Genomic DNA, 14,318 nt, shown 5'->3' on the forward strand with positions numbered 1-14,318 from the left:
AGTATATTTTGGGGTACAATATTTTGGTTTCCTCTAGTGGCTTCCACGTGAGAGAATGCTTAAGGAGAGTTTTTAAGAATGAGTAAGACAGTAATCCTTCCTTTTTTTTTTTTTTGAGATGGAGTCTTGCTGTCTTGCCCAGGCTGAAGTACAGTGGCGTGATCTCTGCTCACTGCAAACTTTGCCTTCCGGGTTCAAGCGATTCTCCTGCCTCAACCTCCTGAGTAGCTGGGATTACAGGCATGAGCCACCACATCCAGCTAATTTTTGTAGTTTTAGTAGAGATGGGGTTTCACTACTTTGGCCAGGCCGGTCTCGAACTCCTGATCTCAAGTGATCTGCCTGTCTCTGCCTCCCAAAGAGCTGGAATTACAAGCTGGGATTATGAGCCACCACTCCTGGTCCTGTGATCCTTACATTTGAACCACAAGGGAAGAAGTAAAGGAAAAAAAGAAGAGGGAGGCAGGGGTCGGATGCAGGCATATACATTTCTCCTATGCTTCTCACCCAAGACACAGTCTGGTTCCCTCCTGGCAACAGGAAAATGATCTAAGGTCATCGACAACTTCCAAACACAAATGATGTGCTGCAATCTTGAACTTACTCAGCTTCTTTGTAATAAAAACGCGATAGCTACCAGTATCTGACATTCATTGAGTACCTGACATGTGCTGATTATTTTGAGCATTTGTAGTTCACCGAGTCTTTATTTGACCATCAGTGACTCATTGTTCTCAGGTGATGAGTCAGTGACCATGTATTCTCTCTGGGTCTGTGGTCTCCAAGCAGGTGCACACAACCTCCCACTGTGGTAAAGAGTGAAAATTCTAGAACCTCTATTTAATCTGTACATATTATCTTTTTGGGAATCTCTTTTTCTGTATCTGATTTATTACATAAATAATATGTTAGCACAGCAGTTCATAGATGTAATTTATAAATAAATGTCATCATGTTGGGGTTAGGTTTGAGAATACAGGCTGTATTGAGCCACCAGAGATGGCTTTTAATCAGAGAAGTGCCTCTGTCAAATTTGTTATAAAAATAACATTCCACGCCAGGTGCGGTGGCTCACGCCTGTAATCCCAGCATTCTGGGAGGCCGAGGCGGGCAGATAACGAGGTTAGGGGTTTGAGACCAGCCTGCCCAACATGGTGAAACCCTGTCTCTACTAAAAATACAAAAACTAGCTGGGTGTGGTGGCATGCGCCTGTAGTCTCAGCTACTCGGAAGGCTGAGGCAGGAGAATCACTTGAACCTGGGAGGTGGAGGTTGCAGTGAGCCTAGACTGTGCCATTGCCCTCCAGCCTGGGCTACAGAGCAAGACTCCATCTCAATAACAACAACAAAATAATTCTAGGCTAAGCGTGGTGGCTCACGTCTGTAACCACAACACTTTGGGAGGATAAGCAGGAGGACTGCTGGAGACCAGCCTGGGCAACAAAGGCAGACCCTCATCTGTTAAAAAAGAAATGTTAGCCGGGTGTGGTGGTGTGTGTCTGTAGTCCCAGCTACTTGGGAGACTGAGGTGGGAGGATCACTTGAGCCCAGTAATTTGAGGCTGCAGTGAGCCATGATTGCACCACTGCATTCCAGTCTGGGCGACAGAGTGAGACTCTGTCTCAAAAAAAGAAAAATAAAAAATAAATAACATTCAAAAATATTCTGGAGAAAGAGCAGCTGCCAGCTGAGGCCTTGGGAGAGAGAAAAAGTGAACGTGAGAGACATTAAGAAGGGGAATTACACAAGCAAGAAGACGCAGGTGATCAATAGTAACGAATGAGAACAATGAGCCACTGATGGTTAAATAACGAGCTACAAAGGCTGAAAACACTCTCCTTACCACACCGTGGGTCAGAAATTCAAGAGCGACTTGACCGTGGAGTTTGTGAGTCTCCCTCAATGTTACAGCCAAGAGGTTTTCAGGGACTGCAGTCATCTAGGCTTTAGTGGGGCTTCTTCTGTGGGGCTGTATATGCAAAGCAGCCCCCAAACACAGAAGGAGCTGAGAAACTAAAGAACAAACCAGGTAAATCCAGTTTGTCAGTAGAGGATGAATTATTGGGGAATTTACAGGCGGAAGTGTGGTCTTCGAGGGCAGCAAGACTGGTACAGCTCTGCACTGTTACTTACCAGAGGGCTTATACGCCAGAGGGAAGGGGTGTACTTGTCTGCCGTATAGACACAATTAAAGGCAGCCCTCGGCTGGGCACAGTGGCTCTCGCCTGTAATCCCAGCACTTTGGGAGGCCAAAGTGGGCAGATCACGAGGTCAGGAGATTGAGACCATCCTGGCTAACACAGTGAAACCCTGTCTCTACTAAAAATACAAGGAAACATTAGCCGGGCATGGTGGCACACGCCTGTAGTCCCAGCTACTCCAGAGACTGAGGCAGGAGAATTGCTTGAACCTGGGAGTTGGAGGTTGCTGTGAGCCGAGATTGCCACTGCACTCCAGCCTGGGTGACAGAGCAAGACTCCATCTTAAAAAAAAAAATAAATAAAAAGGCAGCCCTCCAGAACAGGTGAGAATGCTTTCTGTGTCATAACCTATAATTTGTGTGATAATATCAAGCTTGCTTTGGCTTAAAGGTATGATTTATAGTGAGCACATATTCTTACATAAAGAGTAGTAAACAGCGTTGGAACCAGGAGGCACTCACGGGGATTGGAGTTAATCAGAAGTCAGCATGGTGAATTAGCATCCAGGACAGAGACACTCCAGTCTTCACAGGGCTTGAGGATCTGCTCCAAAGCTGGCTTGCCCAATGTGAGCCTCTCCACAGGGCTGCTGGAGTGTCAGCATGATATGACAGCTGCCTTTTCCCAGAACAAGAGAGTCAAGAGACCAAGATGGAAACTCAATGCCTTTTAAAAAAAAAAATTTTTTTTTGAGATGGAGTTTTTGCTCTGTCCCCTGGGTTGGAGTGCAGTGATGCAATCTCAGCAAACTGCAACCTCTGCCTCCTGGGCTCAAGTGATTCTCCTGCCTCAGCCTCCCGAGTAGCTGCGAGTACAGGTGATCACTACCACACCTGGCTAATTTTTGTATTTTTAGTAGAGATGGGATTTTGCCATGTTGGCCAGGCTGGTCTCGAACTCCTGGCCTCAAGTGATCCACCCGCTTCGGCCTCCCCAAGTTCTGGAATTATGGGCATGAGTGCTGTGCTTGGCCTGAAATGCCTCTTTTGACTCTTACCTTGGAAGCCACATGCTGTTAGTTCTGCAGTATTCTATTGGTCATACAAGCCAGACCTGGATGGAATGTGGGAGGAGCACAACAAGGCCTAAATCATGGAAGGCAGGGATGGTTGGAACTGTCTTGGGGACTGGATATTCCAAATGGGAATTATAGCTTTTATTATTATTTTTTTCTTTTGAGATGAAGTTTTTCTCTTGTTACCCAGGCTGGAGTGCAATGGTGTGATCTTGGCTCACTGCAACCTCTGTCTCCTGGGTTCAAGCAATTCCCCTGCCTCAGCCTCCCCAGTAGCTGGGATTACAGGCGCCCACCACCAAGCCTGGCTAATTTTTGTATTTTTAGTAGAGACAGGGTTTCACCATGTTGGCCAGGCTGGTCTTGAACTTCTGATTGCAGGTGATCCACCCACCTTGGCCTCTCAAAGTGCTGGGATTATAGGTGTGAGCCACCGCACCTGGCCTTTTTTGTTTTTTTGTTTTTGAGATGGGGTTGAGGTTGTGCTGTGTTGCCCAGGTTGTTCTCAAGCAGTTCTACTGCCTCAACCTCCTGAGTAGCTGGGATTACAGGCACATACCACTGTACTCGGCTTTATCACTCTCCTTTTGATATATGGAATCCTTATGAATTTTCCCAGATTGGGAAGACTTTTTCAAAGCATCCCGTTTTCAGAAAAAGGTCTATAAAATCATGTATATATATATATTAATTTTATTTATTTTTTTAGACAGAGTATCACTCTGTCATTCAGGCTGGAGTGCAATGGCACAATCTTGGTTCACTGCAACATCCTCCTCTTGGCTTCAAGCGATTCTCCTGTCTCAGTCTCCAGAGTGGTTGGGAATATAAGCGTGCACCTCCACGCCTGCCTAATTTTTATATTTTTAGTAGTGATGGTGTTTTGCCATGTTGGCCAGGCTGGTCTCAAACTCCTGACCTCAAATAATCCACCCACCTCGGACTCCCAAAGTGCTGGAATTACAGGAGTAAGCCACCGCACCAGGCCTTATTAATGTTAAAAGTAATGGAACAATGTAAAAAATAACCCCTCCCCTAACTGTATACTATTTTCATTTTTGTGTATCCTATAAAGGTTTTGTCTGCAAAAATATTTTTACATATTTTATTATTTTTAAATTTTACTTTAAATTCTGGGATACACGTGCAGACGGGTAGGTTTGTTACATAGGTACACATGTGCCATAGTGGTTTGCTGCACCTATCAACCCGTCATCTAGTTTTTAAGCCCGCAGGCATTAGGTGTTTGTCCTAATGCTCTCCCTCTCCTTTCTCCGAAGCTCCTGACAGGCGCCAGCGTGTGATGTTCTCCTCCCCATGTCCGTGTGTTTTCATTGTTCAACTCCCACTTATGAGTGAGAACATGCAGTGTTAGGTTTTCTGTTCCTGTGTTAGTTTTTTGAGAATGATGGCTTCCAGCTTCATCCATGTCCCTGCAAAGGACATGAACTCATTCTTTTTAACTGGCTGCATAGTATTCCATTTTACATGTTTTGTATTGTTGTAATCATAATGTGCATAACATTTTGCAGTATGCTGATGAGATTCAGGCCATGCTCTCTGGAGCCAGATTACCTGGGTTCAAAGTCTGATTCTGCCACCTACTAGCTATGTAACCATGAGAAAGTAACTTAACCTTGCTTTGCCTCAATTTCCCTATCAGTAAAATGAAGATAATTATATCTCATAGGGTGTTGTGAAAATTAAATCAGTTACCGTATTTAAAGCATTTAAACCACTGCCTGCTACTTAGAAAGGTTCGAATATGAGTTTGCTGCAATTATTATTCCTCTTAGCATTATGTCATAAAACACTGTTATGGGTTGACTTGTGTCTTTCCCTAAAAATATATGTTGAAGTCCTAACCCCCACTGCCTCAGAAAGTGACCGTATTTGGAGGTGTGGTCTTCTTAGCGGTAATCAAGTTAAAATGAGTTCATTAGGGTGGGCTAATCCAATATGAATGGTGTCCTTATAAGAAGGGGAATTTGGACAGAGGCACACATGGAAGGTGAGGTGAAGACTCCAGGGAGAAGACAGCCTCTTACAAGCTAAAGAGAGAGGCCCAGATCACATCATTTTCTTAAAGCCCTGAGAAGAAACCAACCCTATCAGCCTCGATTACAGAGCTGTAGCCTTCAGAACCGTGAGACAATGAATTTCTGTTATTTAAGCCACCCAGTTCATACTATGTTCTTACAATAGCACTAGCAAACAAATGCAGACACTTTCTTACGATGGTATGTAGTCTTGATAATTGTTATTATGGTGGGGTGCAGGGGCTCATGCTTATAATTCCAGAGGTTTGGGAGGCTGGGGTGGGAGGATCACTTGAGGAGTTTGAGACCAGCCTGGGCAATATAGCAAGACCCCATCTCTACAGAAACAACAACAAGAACAAGAACAACAACAACAAATTAGCTGATTACATTGGCATGTCCCTGCGGTCCTAGCTACCTGGGAAAGCTGAGGTGGGGGAATCACTTGAGCCCAGGAGGTCAAGGCTGTAGTGAGCTATGATCATGTACTCCAGCCTGGATGAGAGAGTGAGACCTTGTCTCTGAAGAAAAATTAAATAAATGTATAATTGCCATTATAATGAGTAACTGCAGCTTTGAATTGATGTTATCACAATTTGCTTAGCTGTTCCCCAATTGTGGGCATTTAGAAAATGTTCAGGGTTTCCATATTAGTGCTCATGTGGAAATAAACATACGAGTAATGACAATGGCAGTTGGTAGTGTGCTGGAGATGGTTTGCACTGGTTCACAGGAACTGCTCGTATATCTCCCCAATTCAGCGTTTAGTGAGCATATTGGCAGCTACGGTGAAATGTTTATACCAAAGAAATTGCGAACATTGCAAATCAGGGACTTTCCACTGTGGGAACCGGTTGTTAAATCTGCATACCACCGATTGAAGCCAGTATATATTGGTTATTAAGAGATTACTGTGTGCTGGGCTTTATGCAGTGATCTTTACTGAATTATCTTGTGTATTTCTCAAAAACTGTGTGAAGTAGGAAGATGATGATGATGATGATGATGATGATGATGATGATGATGTTGATTATTTTGAGAGCAAGAGGGATCTGTTTTGCCAAAGCTTACTTTGAACTCCTGGCCTCAATCAGTCTTCCTGCCTCAGCCTCCCGAGCAGCTAGGATTGCAGGCACATGCCACCATGGCCAACTCAAAGTAGGAAAATTATTGTCTTCATTTTGCGGGTGAGGAAGTGGCAGTTAAGTAACTCATCCAAGGTCACACAGTTGACTTAAGTGGCAGATATTGGATTCAAAATCTGGGTTTCTCTAATACTGAAGTCGAGGATTTTAAACACTATAGGCCAAAGATTTTTTTCTACCTCACTTAGTTATTTTTAAGGATACATTCTCAAGAGTAAAATTCCTATACCCAGGAATAGAGATCTTTCTGAGTCTCGGTGTGTTTTGTCGCTTTGTTTTTCCAAACAAAGGGAACTCTTCTGGCCTACCTCTGAAACATAGCCATGGGAAATTGGAGTCCTGTGTAATTATTCGTCTTTCTTCTGGGCCTCTCCACGGTTTCACAACTGCACAGTGCCCTCTGAACCTTGTTCTGTTTTCTATCACAGCACCCAGTGATAAAGTTCAGGAGATGCTGGAGAAAACTAGCAGTTCTCTAGACCTTAAGAGGTCAGTGATGACACGTACAGTCACCCAAAACAGGTTCCTCCCGTCTTTTCATCCCAGCAAGCATCTGCCGCATTGCCTGGAAAAGTGACTCAGAGTGAATCCGCTGCTTTACCAAGGAATGGCACCTACATTAGCCCATCTGTGGGCCCCTGCGACCTTCTGCACATGGCGTCGGATGTATGCCCTATCCTGCTCTCAAGCCCCGCCTCTCCCAGTCGTACCCTGGTGTTGGTAATTCCCAACTTGGGTTTCACAATCTCCCAAGGAAAGTGAATGAAAGCAAGAAGCAGCCTAGGACCAAGGAGGGTGGAACTCTGGAACTCTGACTTCAAGAGCCATGTTCTAGTAAAATCTGGATACAAAGAAAGCATGCTGCTCCCCACTTTGAAACTTCTGCATTTGGCATGGTTTCCTTCTCTGGGAATGCATAGCAGCCCCAGCAGGCTGCAATCTCTATGTTCACATCCCCTATCCTCCAAAATTTGCTCCAAGTTAACTTTTACACAGAAGAACAGATGATTTGTTTCTTTTTCTGTTTCTTAATACATTTTTTTTTAATTTAGAGACAGGGTCTTGCTCTGAGGCTGAGGCTGGAGTGTAGTGGCATGATTGTAGCTCACTGCAGCCTCAAACTCTCAGGCTCAAGCCATCCTCCCACCTCGGCCTCCCATGCAGCTAGGACTATCTACAGGTGCTAATTTTTAAATTTTCCTTTTATTTATTTATTTTGTGTGTGTGTGTGTATGTGTCAGAGTCTCACTCATGCTGGAGTGCAGTGGTGAGATCTTGGCTCACTGCAACCTCTGCCTCCCGGGTTCAAGTGATTCTCCTGCCTCAGCCTTCTGAGTAGCTGGGACTACAGGTGCACGCCAACACACCCAGATTATTTTTGGTTTTTTTTTTTTTTTGTAGAGATATGGTTTCACCATGTTGGCCAGGCTGGGGTAAAAAGTTTTAAGTAAGGATGAGGGAGAGAAATGTGACATAATCAAAAAATACTTTGGGATGATATTACTCTGGCTGCAATATGGAGAACAGATTAGGATGAAGGAAGATGACCAAGAAGGCAATTACAAAGAGTTCTGCCAAGAGGTGATGGTGATGTAGCTAGGGCTAGGAGGAGATGATGAGACGAGGAGAAAGGAATGGATTCCAGAGATATTTAGGAAGTAATTTTTTTGTTTATTTTATTTATTTTTTATTTTTCCTTAAGTTATTGCGTTTCAAGTGCTATTTGGTTACATGAGTAAGTTCTTTAGTAGTGATTTTGATGTACCTATCACCCATGTATACATTGCACCATATTTGCAGTCTTTTATTCCTCTCCCCTTTCCCCCAAGTCCCCAAAGTCCAGCGTATCATTCTTTTTTTTTTTTTTTTTTTGAGACGGAGTTTCGCTCTTGTTACCCAGGCTGGAGTGCAATGGCGCGATCTCGGCTCACCGCAACTTCCGCCTCCTGGGTTCAGGCAATTCTCCTGCCTCAGCCTCCTGAGTAGCTGGGATCACAGGCACGCGCCACCATGCCCTGCTAATTTTTTGTATTTTTGGTAGAGACGGGGTTTCACCATGTTGACCAGGATGGTCTTGATCTCTTGACCTCGTGATCCACCCGCCTCGGCCTCCCAAAGTGCTGGGATTACAGCGTGAGCCACCGCGCCCGGGCCCCATTGTATCATTCTTTTGCCTTTGTGTCCTCATAGCTTAATTCCCACATATCAGTGAGAACATACGATGTTTGGTTTTCCATTTCTGAGTTACAACACTTAGAATAATAGTATCCAATCTTTTTTTTTCTTTTTTTTAAATTGTACTTTAGGTTCTAGGGTACATGTGCAGATCATGCAGGATTGTTGCATAGGTATACACATGGCAATGTGGTTTGCTGCCTCCATCCCCCCGTCACCTACATCTGGCATTTCTCCCCGTGTTATCCCTCCTCGACCTCCCCACCCCGCTGCTGTCCCTCCCTTGGCCCCCCCACAACAGATCCCAGTGTGTGATGCTCCCTTCCCTGTGTCCATGTGTTCTCATATTTCAACACCCACCTATGAATGAGAACATGTGGTGTTTGATTTTCTGTTCTTGTGTCAGTTTGCTGAGAATGATGGTTTCCAGATTCATCCATGTCCCTACAAAGGACACAACTCATTGCTTTTTTATGGCTGCATAGTATTCCATGGTGTATATGTGCCACATTTTCCTTGTCCCATCTATCTTCGATGGGCATTTGGGTTGGTTCCAGGTCTTTGCTATTGTAAACAGTGCTGCTATGAACATATGTGTGCATGTGTCCAATCTTAACCAGGTCACTGCAAATGCTGTTAATGCATTCCTTTTTATGGCTGTGTAGTATTCCATTGTATATACGTATACCACAGATTCTTTATCCACTTGTTGATTGATGGACATTTGGGTTGGTTCCATGATTTTGAAATTGTGAATTGTGCTGCTATAAACATGCATATGTAAGTATCATTTTTGAATAATGTCTTCTTTTCCTCTGGGTAGATACCCAGTAGTGGGATTGCTGGGTCAAATGGTCATTCTACTTTTAGTTCTTTAAGGAATCTCCACGCTGTTTTCCATAGTGGCTGTGCTAGTTTGCATTCCCACCAGCAGTAGAAGTGTTCTTTGTTCACCACATCCATGCCAACACTTACTGTTTTATGATTTTTTGATTATGGCCATTCTTGCAGGAGTAAGGTAGTATTGCATTGTGGTTTTGATTTGCATTTTTCCCTAATCATTAGTGATGTTGAGCATTTTTTCATGTTTGTTTGCCATTTGAATATCTTCTTTTGAGAATTGTCTATTCATGTCCTTAGACCACTTTTTGATGGGATTGTTTGATTTTTTTCTTACTGATTTGTTTGAGTTTGTTGTATATTCTTGACATTAGTCCTTTGTCAGATATATAGATTGTGAAGATTTTCTCCTGCTCTGTGGGTTGTCTGTTTACTCTGCTGACTGTTCCTTTTGCCATGCAAAAGCTCTGTAGTTCAATTAGGTTCCAGCTATTTATCTTTGTTTTTATTGCATTTGCTTTTAGATTTTTGGTCATGAAATCCTTGTCTAAGTCAATGTCTAGAAGGGTTTTCCAATGTTGTCTGCTAGAATTTTTATGGTTTCAGATCTTAGGTTTAAGTCCTTAATCCGTCTTGAGTTGATTTTTGTATAAGGTGAGAGATGAGGATCCAGTTTTATTCTCCTACACGTGGCTTGTCAATTATCCCAGCACCATTTGTTGAAAAGGGTGTCCTTTCCCCACTTTATGTTTTTTTTTAGCTCCCACTGTGTGGGAGGGCATTTCAGAAAGCTGGAAATCCCCCTACTTTATTTTTGTTTGCTTTGTCAAGGATCAGTTGGCTGTAAGTATTTGGGTTTATTTCTGCATTCTCTATTCTGTTACATTGGTCTAGGTGCCTATTTTTATACCAGTATCATGCTGTTTTGGTGACTATGGCCTTACAGTATTGTTTGAAATCAGGTAGTGTGATGCCTCTAGATTTGTTCTTTTTGCTTAGTCTTGCTTTGGCTATGCAGGCTCTTTTGTGGTTCCATATGAATTTTGGAATTATTTTTTCTAAATTTGTGAAGAATGATGGTGGTATTCTGATGTGGATTGCGTTGAATTTGTAGATTACTTTTGGCAGTATGGTTATTTTTGCAATATTGATTCTACCCATCAATGAGCATGGAATGTTTCTATTTGTTTGTGTTTATGATTTCTTTAAGCAGTGTTTTGTAGTTTTCCTTGTAGCGATCTTTTGACTCCTTTGTTACATATATTCCTAAGCTTTTTTTTTTTTTTTTTTGCAGCTATTGTAAAAGGGGTTGAGTTCTTGATTTGATCCTCTGCTTGGTCACTGTTGAAAGAGCTACTGATTTGTGTCCATTAATCTTGTATCCAGAAACTTCACTGAATTCTTTGATCAGTTCTAGTATCTCTCTGGAGGAGTCCTTAGGGTTTTCAAGGTAAACAATCCTATTGTAGGCAACCATGACCGTTTGACTTCCTCTTTACTGATTTGAATGCCCTTTCTTTCTTTCTCTTGTCTGACTGCTCTAGCTAGGGCTTGCAGTACAGGAGTGGTGAGAGTGGGCATTCTTGTCTTGTTCCAGTTCTCAGAGGGAAAGCTTTCAAGTTTTCCCCATTCAGTATTATGTTGGTTGTGAGTTTGTCATAGATGGCTTTTATTACATTAAGGTATGTCCTTTGTATGCCAATTTTGCTGAGAGTTTTAATCATAAAGATATGCTGAATTTTGTTGATCCTTTTTCTGCATCTATTGAGGTAATCACATGATTTTTGTTTTTAATTCTGTTTATGTGGTGTATCACATTTATTGACTTACATATGTTAAACCATCCCTGCATTTCTGGTATAAAGCCCACTTGATCATGGTGGATTATCTTTTCGATACGTTGTTGGGATTCAGTTAGCTAGTATTTTGTTAAGGATTTTAGCATTTATGTTCATCAAGGATATCGGTCTGTTGTTTTCTTTCGTGGTTATGTTCTTTCCTGGTTTTGGTATTAGGATGATGCTGGTTTCATAGAATGAATTAGGAAGGGTTCCTTCTTTCTCTATCTTGTGGAATAGTGTCAAAAGGATTGGTACCAATTCTTTTTTGAATGTCTGGTAGAATTCTGCTGTGAATCCATCTGGTCCTGGATTTTTTTTGTTGGTAATTTTTAAATTACTATTTCAATCTCACTGCTTGTTATTGGTCTGTTCAGGGTATCTAATTCTTCCTGATTTAAGCTAAGACAGTTGTATTTTTCCAGGAATTTATCCATCTCTTCTAGGTTTTCTAGTTTATGTGTATAAAGGTGTTCATAGTAGCCGTGAATGATCTTTCGTATTTCAGTGGTGTCAGTTGTAATATCTCCTGTTTCATTTTTTAGTGAGGTTATTTGGATTTTCTCTCTTCTTTTCTTGGTTACTCTTGCTAATCGTCTATCAATTTTATTTATCTTCAAAGAATCAGCTTTTTGCTTCATTTATCTTTTGTATGTTTTTTTTGTTTCAATTGCTGTCTATCCCATTTCTTAGGTTTATTAGTAATTGTTTTATAAATTTGGGAGCTCCAGTGTTAGGTACATATATGTTTAGGATTGTGATATTTTCCTGTTGGATAAGGCCTATCATTATATACTGTCCCTCTTTGTCTCTTTTAACTGCTGTTGTTTTAAAGTTTGTTTTGACTAAGAATAGCTATCTCTGCGCACTTTTGGTGTCCATTTGCATGAAATGCCTTTTTCCACTCCTTTAAGTTTATGTGGGTCCTTATGTGTTAGGTGAGTCTCCTGAAGGCAGCAGATGGTTGGTGAGTTCTTATTCATTCTGCAGTTCTGTATCTTTTAGGTGGAGCATTTAGGCAATTTACATTCAATGTTAGTATTGATATGTGAGGTACTGTTGCTTTCATCGTGCTCATTGTTGCGTATATATTTTGGTTTTGTTTTTTGTTTTTGCTTTTTTTTTTTTTTTTTTTTGAGACAGAGTCTCACTCTGTCACCCAGGCTGGAGTGCAGTGTTGGAATCTCAGCTCACTGCAGCCTCCGCCGCTTAGGTTCAAGCAATTCTCTTGCCTCAGCCTCCTGAGTAGCTAGGATTACAGGCGTATGCTACTATGCCTGGCTAATTTTTGTATTTTTAGTAGAGATGGGGTGTCACCATGTTGGCCAGGCTGGTCTCGAACTCCTGACCTCAGGTGATTCCCCCAGGCCTCCCAAAATGCGGGGATTACAGGCGTGAGCCACCATGCCCAACCCTTATTTATGTGTGTATGTGTGTGTATGTGTGTGTGTTTTTTTTAGGAAAGGGGACAAGAGTTCCTGGGAGACCCCAGAACAACCAGCATTCACATTTCTTATAGTTATTGATTGTTGCTCTGACATCATGGAATATTACATTCCCATCTTTGCACATTCTGTGGGCTTTTGTACAAGGAACTTTGCAGGATCAATAGTTGGTCACTCTTTGTTGTTTTTTCATCACCCTCTGCATCCCTAGGTGGCCCCTAGTTCTCCCCCATCTCATTTACTGGGATTTAGCTTTGCTTTGGCCACCTGATTCTCATTTGTGGAGGGAGTGGGGGTGAGGGGGATGAACAGATTCATCCCTGTGGCACACGCAATAAGGTGCAACACTAAATTCACCAAGTTCGACATTTCCCAATATTTGCTCTGGCAGACGTAGGGAGCTAAAGCTGATCGCTTTTCCAGGGGACTAAAAACCATTTTGTAAAGAGAGGGGGCACATATACTCAGCCTTAGGTCTAGAGGGCAGGAGGTTTGCAGGGAAATATGTCCAGTGTTCCTTTGCTGGTCTGCTTGGTAAATTGTAACTCCTCCTTCAAGTTTCAACTCAAGGGTAGACACAGTCCCTCTCTTTCTCCAGGCTCATCCTGAACCTCCTACAGACCTCCATGGCGATGATCATTTGTTTACTGGCCTCTCACCTCTGTATTGGGAACGCCTGTGTCTTATCTACCTATCTCTAGCAACTAGCACAATGCTTTTCACATGAAGGGCACCCAGCAAATGTCAATAAAACAGAAACCAGCCAGGGCAGGTTGACTTGGTCTTATTACCTCTTGATATTCACCAGCCAGAAATCAAAAAAAGCTGAAGGGAGGTCACTTTGGTTACAAAAGTTAATAATTTTTGTTGCTTTATTGATTTCTTCTTCTTCTTCATCTTTTTTTTTTTTTCTTTTGAGGTAGAGTTTTGCTCTTGCTGCCCAGGCTGGATGGAGTGCAATGGAGCAATCTGGGCTCACCGCAGTCTCCGCCTCCCAGATTCAAGCGATTCTCCTGCCTCAGCCTCCTGAATAGCTGGGATTACAGGCATGCACCACCACGCCCGGCTAATTTTTTGTATTTTTAATAGAGATGGGGTTTCTCCATGTTGGTCAGGCTGGTTTCAAACCCCCGATCTTAGGTGATCTGCCTGCCTCGGCCTCCCAAAGTGCTGGGATTACAGGCATAAGCCACCATGCCCAGCCTATTGATTTCTTAAATACCACTTAAGTACTGTACCAATAGCAAGAGAAAGAGAGAGAGGGAAAGACACCGCCCCCCCACACACACACGGAAAGAGAAAACAAAGAAAAAAATCGCCTCCCAAAAACAAAACAAAACAGAGCAAAAACCTGGCTGAAAAAGGTGCCACTGAATCTCAGTCCCATATCTAACCCTTCAAAGTAATTTTGCAGAAAGGGGTAGAATGATATCAGTCGAAGGGTGTCTTATTGCTCCTTTCAGGTAACTATCCTTTGGGAGCAAAACCTATTCAGTATCAGAAGGACAGCAGCTTGATGTGGTTTTGCCATTCAGAGTCTCCCAATTGAGGAATGTTTGCAAGCAGCATAAATCAGAACCAGTTTAGGTGACACAAAATCCCTGTCCTCATCGCCATTGC

This window comes from Aotus nancymaae, unplaced genomic scaffold (assembly GCF_030222135.1).
Source record: "Aotus nancymaae isolate 86718 unplaced genomic scaffold, 86718_ANA_hifiasm-v0.15.2.pri h1tg000030l, whole genome shotgun sequence".
Classification (NCBI taxonomy): domain Eukaryota; kingdom Metazoa; phylum Chordata; class Mammalia; order Primates; family Aotidae; genus Aotus; species Aotus nancymaae.